General features: G+C 34.4%; 1 protein-coding gene across 3 annotated transcripts in view; it reads left to right on the forward strand.

The window, feature by feature from the left end:
* Positions 1-2,271: 2,271 nt before the first annotated feature.
* The window catches only part of LOC129950273 (GTP-binding protein RAD), a 214,682-nt gene continuing 203,354 nt past the window's right edge, over positions 2,272-13,599 (forward strand). For 2 of the 3 annotated variants that reach the window (XM_056062156.1, XM_056062158.1), the window contains exon 1: positions 2,272-3,185. The gene's annotated coding sequence lies outside the window, so the exon portion shown is untranslated. The remainder of the gene's footprint in view (positions 3,186-13,599) is intronic. The other variant, XM_056062157.1, reaches the window with a different exon arrangement.

The raw sequence follows: 13,599 nt of genomic DNA on the forward strand, positions 1-13,599 counted from the left end.
TTTAAGCGAGATATTCGCATTTAAAGTTCGAACATGGATTTTTGCCCATAACTTGTTGTAGAGTTGGTCTTATTCAAAGATAGGCACACCAATGGAAAGGGAATGATTCCTAGACCACAATCCTGAAATATCAGCCATCTAGTTGGTCTAGATCAAGAAACATTGGAGTTCAAAAATTGTCCACTAGGTGCCGACTTTTATGCCTTTTAGATGCGTTTTAAGCGAGATATTCGCATTTAAAGTTTGAACATGGATTTTTGCCCATAACTTGTTGTAGAGTTGGTCTTATTCAAAGATAGGCACACCAATGGAAGGGAATGATTCCTAGATCACAATCCTGAAATTTTAGCCATCTAGGTGGTCTAGATCAAGAAATATTGGAGTTCAAAAATTGTCCTCTAGGTGCCGACTTTTATGCCTTTTAGATTTATTTTAAGTTTTGACATGGATTTTTGCCCATAACTTGTTGTAGAGTTGGTCTTATTCAAAGATAGGCACACCAATGGAAAGGGAATGATTCCTAGATCGCAATCCTAAACTTTCAGCCCTCTAGGTGGTCTAGTCGAGACCAGCTGTTTTAAAAATTGCCGTATTGGGACGAAACCAACCCACTCGAGGTTCAGTATTTGATAATATAAAAGTTGCTGTTTGGTTTGGATTTTGCCCCGGCGGCGTGATTCGTCCGTGTTTTTTTAAAACGACGTTAGTGAGGCGGTCACCGACAACAGCAAGCGCTACATAACGATGACAACTAATTTCTTATGGCCCAAATGGAACCATATGGACCTAGGTGACATGTAGTTCCAGCAGGACGAAGCGGCGGCTCTACAGAGCAAACACCACGATTAACATTTTGCATGAACGATTTGACGGTAAGGTAGATGTAAATTTGAAACCAAAGTCATGCGATTTGACATAATTATGATTTTTGGGAATTTTTAACGATGTTTTAAGTTTTTAATCAAGACATTATAAATCTTTTCGCCTTACCTCTTTTCTTAAGCCTAAATTACATAACAGAAGTCGGGTATTTTTCATAATTATTTCATATGAAATTTATGCAGAATTGAAGAAAATTTCATTAAAAGTACTTATATGTATATTCTAGTACTCCAGATATATTTGAATTGAGATCTCTCGGAAAATCATTTTATCTACCTTAAGCCAATTCATCTGACTAATATTATTTTGAATGACGTCTGTTAAGCCGCACATCATCGACATCGACGATGTATCGATGTTTGGTCTGTGAAAAAGTTAACAATAATTATATATTCTTTCAACTATAATTGAAGTTTAATTTAAGACCCAATTTGCGTAATCTCTTTGAAGTACGCCTATTTATACCCTCTCAATACCCATAATCCACCAAATGTTTATGCAAAGCTTCAAAACATAACCGCGTGTGTTACAATGTCTAAACCATATGTTCTTTCCACTTGAATTGCAAAATTTTTATGCCGGCCTTCGGTTTGTTTTAAAAAATTAAGAAAGATACAAAAAAAAAATGTATTTATTAACAAGAAAATGAGAATATTCAAAAACTTATTCCTATATTAATTCCTTCTCCCATCCTGACCGTCCGGTCCCGTCCATTTTTATACCCATAAAAGAAACAACAACAAAATTAAAAGAAAAAAAGCAAACAACAATTCCATTATTCTTCTCGCATAAAATAAGACTCAAAAGGTGAAATATACCATAACGTGCCAATATACTACAGCAGCAAGCAAGCCAGCCAACCCGCAATATTCTTCAAAACCTCTCGCATCACTTCGGTGGTTGGAGTCCCCTTTTCCAAACCAAAAATAGATTCCTTTTTCCGAATCACATCGAATCGAGTCGAATCGGAATGGTGTCACAGGGTGGGGCTGAAGCAGAGAGGCCACTGAACGCGCCAGCAAAAGAGCTTTCACCTTCCCCAACATTTTCCTCCTCAAAGCTTCAACAGGCAGAAGGCAAAGTATAATCATTCTCCGAAACTCTACAATGCCGTCATATTGAGTGGGGAAACTTTTCTAAGTTCACAATTTTCATTTTTGGCACACAAACCGGCAAAGAAAATTTCATCGTTTTCTCGGCACCGCTCAAGGAATCAGTTCAATGCACACCTCCGTACTGACTAGGCCTGTTCTTAGTTCAAGTTATTGCCACCGTTTTCGTCGTCGTGGTTTGCCGTCGTAGTCGTAGTCGATACCATCGCTGTTCGGAGAAAGAATTCTTATACAATTCGATTTGATTTTTCGCTCGTTTGGATATCGGTTTGTTCACAGCACATCCTGAAACGGGTGCTAGCGAGTAGTTTAAATACTCGTATTTGTACACCCATATGAGAGGGTTTGGATATCTCCCCTTATAGTCTTTTTCCTTTGTGTTGTCCTTCGTTTTGGGGAGGTTAATTGATAAAATCAAATATACGAGTCTGAAGAAAGAAAAAAATCCTTGCTCCTTGCTTCCTTCCTCGAGGAAATATAAAATTTCCACTTAAGAACCGGATATGCCCGTTCAGTTCATCGATTGATTGTTTCGCGCGGGAAATTAATGAAATACTGTGGTGGTGTTGGTTTATGGTTTCACGAAGTGAACAAAAATAGTGCAAAATAAAAGGTCCTTTCACTAGGACTTGAAAGGCTTGAAAAAAAAAGTGAATTAAATTCTTCAGCAACAACAGCAAAAATAAACTGCAGCTCATCGTCATCGTAGCTCGTCATCCAAGTTATCGTCGTCATCGTCATCGAGTCAAAAATACGTCGAGTACTGTTAAGTGAAGTAGAACATGGTGCTAACGGCCTGTTATTAAAGGTTGGACCGTTTTTTTCCCAGCTTTTGCTTCCATTCTTTTTTCTTCTTCTGAATTTACTGTTCACTGGTCCTATAATAATCGATATCCTTTTTTCCGTTATTACTTCCCTCGGTTAAGCATAAGTGAAAAAGAGGCTGGCTGCCAATCTGTATCTTGCCCCATTTTCTCTGATATAACAATTTTGACCAAATGATACTCAATAATTTTGAAGGAAGAAATAAATAAAATAACGCCTTCACTTTACTCGGTTCGGTGCCGCTATGAGGTTTGACACAATACCCAGATAATAAACGATAAATAAATCTTCCGGTCATTGGTTTTATATTCAGAATTCAGGATCCCAGGATTATACAATATTTCGCCCGACCCGTTTGAGTTTTGTGTAAGTAAAGAATTTCTTTCTATTTCGAAATCAAAATGATGGACTTATAATATCCATGTAAGTCGCATGTTGGATTAGGATTAGTAGGGCTATTGTAGGTTATGAATAGACTTTTATTGCAAAGTTCTGTTCTATAAGGGGGATGGGAGTGGGGGCTATAGGGAGCTAGGTCATATCGTCTTCATCATCATCATTACTATTTTTTTTTTTTTCAAGGAGCCGAATCAGAACGACGTCGACGACGACGCAACTTATAAGGACAACTCACGAGGACGAACCGGGGGAATAAGGAGGATTTGTTTTCTTTTTTGCTGTCATATCTGTCCTCATTGTGCCGGAAATGATTGCGTGTTGTCAATGGGACTCTAGAGACAAATTTTGTTCAATTTATTTAAGAATTAGAACAGCATAACTGTTCATGGAGATGTTTGTTAGATGCCTGGCCGCATTATGGTCTCATGTGGAGTAAGGGCTTCTATTTTTGTTTCTAAGTTGTTTTTTTTTTATGGAAGTAAGGTAATATCTAAGTCTTTAGAATTGGTCTCTTGGTGGATGGGTATACAACAGTTTAAGTTCAGAACACAAAAAAACACTTGTTGTTCGTAACTTTGGTGATGAGGTTGCAGAGATATGGCCAAGAAAAAAGGTCAATATGAAATCGATATCCAAGCAACTAGAGATTTTTTTTTTAAATGTTTGTTTTTTAATGGAAAACCCTTGCTTATTTTTTGGTAATGAAGATTTTAAGAAATTAATGTAAAAACAAAGTGAAATGTTTTCCTGAAATTTTGATTTATTGCAACTTAGAGTGGGAATGAAGAAATACACGGAGACAAATAAATGTCCTTAGACAAACTTATTTTATGTAAGGATGAAAGGATGTAATTCTACTTAAAATGAAAAGTATTTTAAAGCTTCACTTTCTAAGGGCATTTTTTTATTTTGAATTAAACCTGAATTAAACTTAAGCTATTTTTCAAACAATTTAACATTTTTCTGTTGAGATATTCCAGACATCAAAATAATAATTGATTATTACTTTTGATATTTTTAAAATTTTTGTAAGATTAAATCTATAGAAATTTTCTAAAACTTTTATCAGATGTTCAATGTTTTTAGTATAAGAAGATAAGAATATGCTAGTTGAAAAAGATTTAAAATTCATATCTCTACTGGCCGATATATGGCCGATGACAAACAAAAACCTCTTTAAACATTATGTATTGAGAATTTATCGGCACTGAATTGTAGAGATATGTCAAAACTTTTCCTTTGCGTGATAAAGTAGTAGATCTGCAGGGATATCAAAAAAAGAGTTTTTGTAACTTGGAAAAAAACATTCATAGCACCGTGTCTTAAAACTAGGGAACAAGGAGGCTTTGATAATTTGTCTTCGTTTACTGTTCAATAATTAGTACTTGACACTTAAAACTTGAGGCAGCATCTGAAGTTGACCAACTTGTGAGTCGATTACAACTCTAGAGTTAAAACGCAAGCTAAATTTTTTGTTTACTAATTTGTTTCTTAGTACAAACTAATTGAAAATCTAAAGTTAGTCTACTTTGGGACTTAAAACATATTTTAAGATTATTTTTGAAAGGAATGCAAAAACTATAAGTTATTGTTATAAAAATTCAGTACTCACCAAAAAAAATATATTTTCTGATTGAATCAAGTGAAAGATAATGAGGGATTTAAGACAATTGTGTGGTTTAACTTCACCCAAGACGTTCCAGCACGTCACTTCTCCATTATCGACTGCTGCAAAAATTGAAATAAAACATTTAATAATAATTACAATTAAAAATGCATAATACCTAAAAAATGTTTATAATCTGTTTTACACTGTCATACAAATTGTGTGTGTAAAAATAATTTCCCAACATTTTGGGAAACACAAACTTTCTAAATCAAACTTTCTCTTTTGTGTTCGCTTCAAAGAGAAAAAGCTTGACAAATGATAAACTATTTTATTTAAACGAACATTTTACTTTTCTAAGTGTGAGCACTAGGAAGAGGTGAGAGGGTTTAAAAGTAGATGTCGGTGCACATTGGTTTTGAATTCCTTAATATTGCAATGACTAGAAAAGACAGAGGCATTCCACATTCGTGTAGTACGGCTAAAGAACGAATCTCTGTATTTGATAGTACGGCCGAAGTTGGGCTCGAGGGTACAGTGATGAGCATTCATAGAAGCGCGAGTATTACGGTTGAAATGTTTAAGGGGAGGAATGCAACTGGCTATTTCACTAGAGCCGTTAAAATACCGTAAAAAAGGGTCAGACCTTACGACGATGTTCAAGAGAAGTAAATGAACTTATGATGATATTATCATTTATCAATTTAAATGCTCTACGTTCAATACTATCCAAGAGGCTTAAGTAAGTTGCAGGAGCACCAGCCCAAAGCTTTGGACGTATGTAAGTCTTGTAGATAACAGCCAGATCAGAAGGGGTGAAATATTTCTTGCATCGCCTAAGGAAACCCAAACAGCTTGCGGTATTTTTGGCGACATCACGTATGTGATCGTTTAACAATAGATGGTTAGTGACACACATACCGAGAATATCGAGATGTTCAGTCTCATTGATGCAAGTGCTATCCATGGCCTATGGCAAAAGGGGTATATATCGCTTTAACGATACAAGACAGCATTGCGTTTTCGAAGCATTAAATTCCACGCGGTTTTTTAATCCACATTGAACAATGCTGTTAAGGTCGGAATTTAATGAGCTTATCATATTTTGTCGTTGCAGTTCCACATCCGAAGGGGAGGGATGTGAATCTGAAAACGAATATGAAAAGCTAAGAGTACTATCGTCAGTGAAACAATGTATTGGATTAGATGTTGCAGACAGGAGATCATTAATCAAAATGAGAAAGAGTGTTGGGGATAAAACTGAGCCCTGGGGCACACCAGCATTTATTTTATGGTTTTTAGACTTGAATCCATCCAATACTACTTGTATTGAACGATCCGAAAGGTAATTACTAATCCAATGAAGCAGGGATTCATGAAAACCGAAAGCACGCATTTTCGATAGAAGATCCTGATGCCAAACCCTATCACATGCTTTTGAAATATCAGATGCAATAATCTTACTTTCTCCAAAGCGATGTAAAGATTTGCTCCACTGTTCGGTGAGATGAACCATGAGATCACCAGTGGACCTATTGCTACCAAAGCCGTATTGCTGTTCATTAAGAAGCTTTCGATCTTCAAGATATTTCTTGAGCTGATAATAACCAGCGTTTCCATGACCTTGGAAAGAAGGGACGTAAGTGCAATCGCCTTTTTTGGGAATAGGCTGGACAAATGCGGTTTTCCATCCGTTCGGAACGAGACCTGAGGAGACGAGACCTGAATACAGATGAAAAAGCTTACGCAGTGGTTTTGCCAGCGTTGAAGAACACCTCTTCAGATCAATAGCGGGGATACCATCCGGACCAGCGGATTGAAGTACAGGCGGCGAGCAGCCTAGCAAAGAGATTAGCTTTCTCTAAAGAGCTAATAAAAGGAGTGTCATTGACAACGAGCGTAGGAACCGAAGAAGAGGAAGAATTTTTCATGTGTTTTACAAATGGCCAAACATTTTTACTGCCTTTGGGACATTACAGTATTTTTTGCCGTAACTTTTGGTCATGTAAAAATTTGGTCCGTCGAATATGGGCGTTGTAGGCCTTCCTGGATTGTTTGAACTTATTCCGGCTTCAATCCGTATGGTTGGCTTTACAGCAAGGGAAACTTACCTCTTTGGCACTAATAACCTCTTTACAGCTCGCATCGAACAATGCGTTTTCCTTGAGTCTGATACTTTTAACCCTGTTCGGTATAAAAGTTCTCATTCCCAGGAGAATCAAACTTGTGATCATATCAGCGCGTCAACGTCACTATCGAGGAAGCATAGTGACTAGTTAAAGATCCTGAAGTAATTATTGAGACCGTCTCAGTTGGTTTTCTCGTATTTCCAAACGGTTCTCTTAGGAGCTCTTTCTTTAACTGAACAGTTTTGACACGAAAAATTTTCTGATATAACACAACGGTCAGATGTGCCTAGAGGAGATTGAACACTAACAGTGTACTTATCAGGGTCAGAGGTAAGAAACACGTCAAGAGTGTTTTCTGCTTTACCTTCTAGTCTGATATTCGAGTGGGCTCGTAGAATAGCTGAGTTAGGTGGTTCAACTCAGCGAAGATTTCTGGACACACTCCCTCGGGTGTTGTCTGGCCTAAATGTTGAAGCCATGAAGAATTGTGTACATTGAAATAGCCCGTAACAACGATTTCAGTGCGAGGATAGGACGAAACAGTTCTTTGGATGGTATCAGACAAAGCATCAAATTCACGAGAGCCTTAAGGCCCACATAAAAGCTCTTTGATGTACTAGAACTAACAATTTTGATTTTATTCGACTTAAAATTACAAGAGACGAGGAATTCGGACTCAAAAAGAGAAAAAATAAAGGGTATCTTTCAGATGGTATTTGGAAATGTTGAAATCGAAGACTACCATAGCAGCGTTGCAGTGATGAAGAATTCTGGACATTGGTTCAAAGTGCCCGTAATTAGTGCGGTGATGAGGAATATAGAAAAGGGAAACAGATCTCAGATTTCGAGGGTTGATGTTACGGTGAATATCACTCAGGAGTGCCGGGGAATCTATATTGCCCATTAACAATTGGTGAGCAAATAATATATCAGCGTTTTTACGTCTAATATATAAGGGCTGCAAAACTATCAGTTCTAGTCAATAGGCATAGGAGGCAAGTTGGATGTATCATCCCAGGAGAGGCCACGTAAGGCAAATCGAACGAAACGTCTTTGAACATTTTCAATTCTGAGTGATTGGTTTTCATAAAAGGGAGACCATACTTGGCATGCATATTCAAGATGAGGACGGACTAGGGAAATGTAAAACGCTTTAGTTACATAGGGGTTGGAAAATTTTTTTTACCATCTTCTAATAAAACCGAGAGATCTATTAGCTTTATTAATAATTTGGTCAAAATGGGAATGGAAATTCAGGTGTTTGTCACACATAATACCAAGATCTCTTTTCTTTTCTTATCATCCGCAAACATTAGGATATCTGAGTTTTTAGTTTAAGACAGACATCGTTAGCAGATAAGACGAAGAGAAGGGGGCCAAGGTGACTACCTTGTGGGACTCCAGAAGTTGCATGTATAGGATTGGAGATTGAGTTACGGAAAAGCACTTTATAAGTTCTATTCGCAAGATAGGAGCTTATCCAGTGTATAAATATAGATGGAAAGCCTAGGGCTCTTATTTTAGGATAAATTATCTTATGGGATATTTTATCAAAGACCTTGCTGTAATCAGTGTATACAACATCAACTTCTTTGCCATTCTCAAGGGCTGACAAAACTTTGGATATAAATTCAATTAAGTTAGTCGAAGCGGATCTACCTTTAAGAAAACCATGTTGAGCGGGGAGAATAAAGGCTTGCAATATAAATAAGCGGAATCATAAACTAAGCTTTAAGAAAGTTTTGGAATGCATGAAAGTTTAGCAATAGGTCTATAATAGGTTAATTTCAGTTTTATTGCCTTGTAATATATATGAATCTAAATGAATCTTTCCATATATGAGGAAACACACCTTGGGAAAGAGAGAGTTCAAAGAGTTTAGTAAGAGGCTTTGACAGAGAATTCGTATAGTTTTTAGAAAAACTGATGGGACGCCATCAGGACCAGGGCTAAAGTTTTCTTTGAGGATTACGATTTTGGCAAGTACCATTTCTTCAGTTATTATTGTTAACCGTGCAGATGTTCAGTATACGATTTGCTAAAGTAATTAGCAAACAGATTTGATATGGTTGTTGGGTCAGAGAAGATTATGTTGGAGAAACTCATTGAAAGTGGAAACCCATCAGATTTTCGTTTGACTCAAAACCAAGTAAGACAGAACTCAATTCTGCTTTAATTCACAATTTATGCCTTTCAGGCCTTTTTTGTACCCAAAAATACAGCCACCACTTGCTCTTCCATTTGAGTTTGTTCTCGTAGCTGATATTATCTTAATTTCGAGATTATTAAATTTGTTAACATAGTCCACGATATGGCAATCCATTAAATAAGTTTCATACAGAAAAATTAGTAACATAAGCAAAAAATCATTAAAAATACACTTATTAGACAGTCCTGCTCTATTATATGATAAAATTCTAAAAAAAACTTAAGATTAATAAATAATTTAAAAATATTCCCTTTATGTTACAACAACCATAACCCCCTTTAATATTCCATAAACCAAAGAAAAAAAGGTTCTTGATTTAAAATTCTTTTAATATATTTTTTTTTTGTGTAAATAGGGAATTAAACGTACCTCTATTTATATATACTTTTTATAAAAGGTACATTTTTAATTCAAACAAGCTCCCCTCCTCTATCCAGGAACAGGATATTATCTCTCTCATCAAAGCCATCAATTTTATTTTTACTTTTAAATTCACATCCTTATATAGCTAAACGGGAATAAAGCTTTGCATCAATATAATACCCGCAGTGATATCATTATTTTTAGTATCATTAAAAAATAACCATCCTTTTCGATACAAAAAGTCCTTTAACGGAGATAAAGAGATTTTATATAAATATTTTTTCCGTTCTTCCTGTTTTGTTTCCTTTCTTTTTTATTGCAAAGATTAAAATAAAGCTTTGAACTCGATGTCATTATAAATTAGAAAAAAAGGACCTTTAAATCTGATACTATTAAAATTGAGAGCAAAAACCTTAATGTTATATTGTTTCAATGTTGGGATTTAGGGTCAAAATATTCCCTAATGACCAGACTGCCAACGTTATTCCTATCAAAATCAAGTCAAGGAGATGATTATAAGGTAGAATGAAATTAATTAAACTTGTTCAAAATTAAATTCATTCTTAACTTAAATATCACTTTGACGTTGATCATTTTCAAATAAAAATTAAGAAATTAATTTAAAGTACACTTAGGCGTATACGCACTTTTTTTCTCGTTTTTTTGTTTTAAAACGAAAAATACTTTGGTTTACATCCTTTTTCAATTTAAATATTTAAATAAGAGGAAAATTGCATTGTTTTCAATTGTTTGATAAATTATAATAACGGCTGATGAACCATCTAGCCGTTCCACACCAACTGACACACAATACCCCTTCGCAGACAGTAAAAGAATATTTTATCGCCACTCAAATCCCTTGAGTACTTTTCAGCAATAATCGACAGACGTAAATAAAGTGTTTTTACACTATTTTAAGCTATGAATAAAATGGATAAATCCATAGATTGACAGATTCTAAAGATAAAGCTTCATGTTAAAAAAGAGGATTTTAAAGGTCCTTATAAAAAGAAATATATATACAAACACAAATCCCTTTATGCCCATTTCAATAAAAAGAAAACAATTCTTTACGATTTCCAACACTATCCCCTCAACTATAAGTATCTATGTTTGTGCATTTTCATCAAGTAGCTTTGAGCTAAACTCTTTTGAGTCCTTTTGTTCCATTGGTAACGAGTATTCTCCTCTATTTGTATTCTGGGATTTATTTAAATTGGAATATCTAGTTCTTTGCATGAATTGATGACTGACTTCAATATGTTTGTAAATGTTACAAAAAGGATCGAATTACTGCATTCTCTTTCTATATTCTCACTCTATACGAGTATAAAAGAGAACAAATGCACATCAAACACAAAAGACTATTTGGTATTAAGGACATGTCGTCATGTTGAAAAAGTGCCAAAAACACCATTAAGTTAGTTTGAAAAAAGAAAATGACAATAATTTACGAGGACTGCAATGTCCTTAATATAGATTTTCTGGAGTACTTGTGTTTTTGTTTGTGTGCTTAGCTATGCTCGTACTCAATATAGGTCAGAAGTAAATTTTTTTAAAATGTCCTTAAGCTTAAATGTGTCCTTTTTGGAATATCACAAGCAGATGCTTTCAAACCATAAAAACTAATGTTCAAGTATTTTTGTTTTTATTTAAATTGAAATTTAATTTAATTATTAAATTCCTTCATATGGATTGTTTTGTATATTTTGATTGTGTAGATTTTGAAAACACAAATATGTAAGAGCACGGTACATTCAAGTGTAAGGATACTTACGAAATATCTCAAACGTAAATATTAACATTTTGTGCAAAAGCAATTTGCTTTGTTTTAGTTCGATTAAAGGAATAACTTATTATTAAATCATGTGGAAAATTCACACGAGATAAATATTGTTTGTTTGCTTTAATAGAATATCAGATAAGAAAATATCTTCAAGGCAAATAAGGTTCACTTACATAATATGTGCCTATGCATATCTGAAATACTATCATAACAAATGTTTGAATTATAAATATTTAGAACCTTGACGCTTTAGAACCATTTTTAAGCACACTTAAATTATCAAAAAATTAAAGAGCAAAAATTATAAGTTTCTTTAAAAAAAAGAAATAAAGTTAAGAAAATTATTTGTTTGTCCATTAACTATTGTCTTATTAGTAGAATGAAGTACTGTCCATTATGTTCAAATGGTAGTCGTGTGTATCCAAGAAGACAAAAGCGCTCATATATGTTTTCCTCAAAATTCACCTTTGTCTATCAACTCCCACTCTCAGCTCCACGGGGTGAACATCGTAAACAACTGTCGAATCACAGTTTCAGTTAGGTTGAACACCTTATAGTGCTTCTAGGACATATTCATAGCTCAGCTAATGTAAGGACCATGATCTGGTCCTTCAGATTAAATGTCGTACGGCAGGTTGACTTCCTGAGAAACGTAAAAAAAAGTAAGTTGCAGTCCCTAATATTAGCACGTTTATAGACCACATGCAGCGGAAGAAGAGTACAACATAGTTCAAGTTGTTGCCTCGGATTGTAGCCCATTTTTTTACTCCAATTTTCTAAGACCTTTCAAATTGTTGCTCACGGATTAAGAAAAAATAAAATAAATTAACTAGAACTAGAACTCATGGCTACCTTCAAAAATTTGAAGGGCTTCTAATCGCAGATCCGAGGTGACGAATTGACATGACTAAGATGGATAACTACTTTTTTATTAATTAAAAGATCGATAGTGGCATTTGCTGTGTGCAATTTAGACCATTTTCATGAACCAAAAACTATCCAAATCTATGTTTTCAATTTTGGTCAACAAAAATTGGGTAAAACGTTGCCTCTAGCCTTTTTCCTAAGTAGGCGCAAAATGGACCAATAATGTACCAACTTTAAAATCCACACCAAACTTTCAAGCGTGGATTTACTGAACTTCATATGCAGCAATTTTTGTTTAAGACTTGAACTTTAGAAAAATAGTTTTTGGTTGAAAATGGATATCTATTTTGTACTGCTTTAAGACCCCAACTAGGAAGTGATAAAGGAGCTTATAGTGGACCGCTTACTAAGACTATTTTGGACCTTGTAAGCAAATAATAAGAAATATTTGCGAGTTACTCAGGACAGTGCTTAAATATCGATTACACACCCTAAGAAGACAACGACAGAGGCTTAAAATGTACTTGCTCGACTAAAACTTCTTTTCAATACTAAAATGTCCGTGCTAAACATCATTAATTTTTAACTTTCCATAGGAAGTTATTGTCATGGTTCCGAATAATCGAATTGAAAATTTTGACATTTCTCGACGTTTCAAGGTCCTTAGAGTCGAAATAAAAGATTTTTAGAAAGATGTCTGTGCGTGCGTGTGTACGTACGTTCGTACGTCCGTAAGTCGACTTCAAATAAATTTTGTTACACAAATAATAAGGCAGAAAGATGCAGAAAGGGCTCTCAAGAAAATTGCGTGGGTGGTTGTTTTACCATAGCAGTTTGAAAAAAAAGTGAAAATTTTGGTTAACCCTTAATATCTCATGAACCAAAAACACTGGAGACTTGAATTAAATTTTATTTAATATATTGTAAAGTGATACCAAAAAAGTATATTTTTTTTAAATCCAATGATCGTTTTTTTTTTATATATATCAAAAAAACTGAAACAAAAATTTGTTTGTCTCTAAAATAATTTTGAGCAACTTAAAATAACATTTCTAACTTCTGTTAAAATTTTGAGAAAAATCAAATTGAGAACTTTTTTATAAAACAAGAAAAAAACATTACTCAAAGTTGGTAAAAATTGATTATCGACTCAAATATCTTTTCAAAAACTTAAGATTATGGATTTGAACCTATTTTATCTTATAAGAAATACTGTTTTCAACATTCTGACAAAAATTTGAGAAGAATCGAATTGACAGTTTTTTTTACAAAAACAAAAACTAAAAAGAAAATTTAACAAAAGTTGGTAAAAATTCTTTCGACTCAAATATCTTTTCAAAACTTTGAGCTATTTTCTGTTAACTACTTTCATCTCTTTAAAAATATTGTTGTCAACATTCAATAAAATTTTAAAAGAAATC

Source organism: Eupeodes corollae, chromosome 3, assembly GCF_945859685.1.
Source record: "Eupeodes corollae chromosome 3, idEupCoro1.1, whole genome shotgun sequence".
NCBI lineage: Eukaryota > Metazoa > Arthropoda > Insecta > Diptera > Syrphidae > Eupeodes > Eupeodes corollae.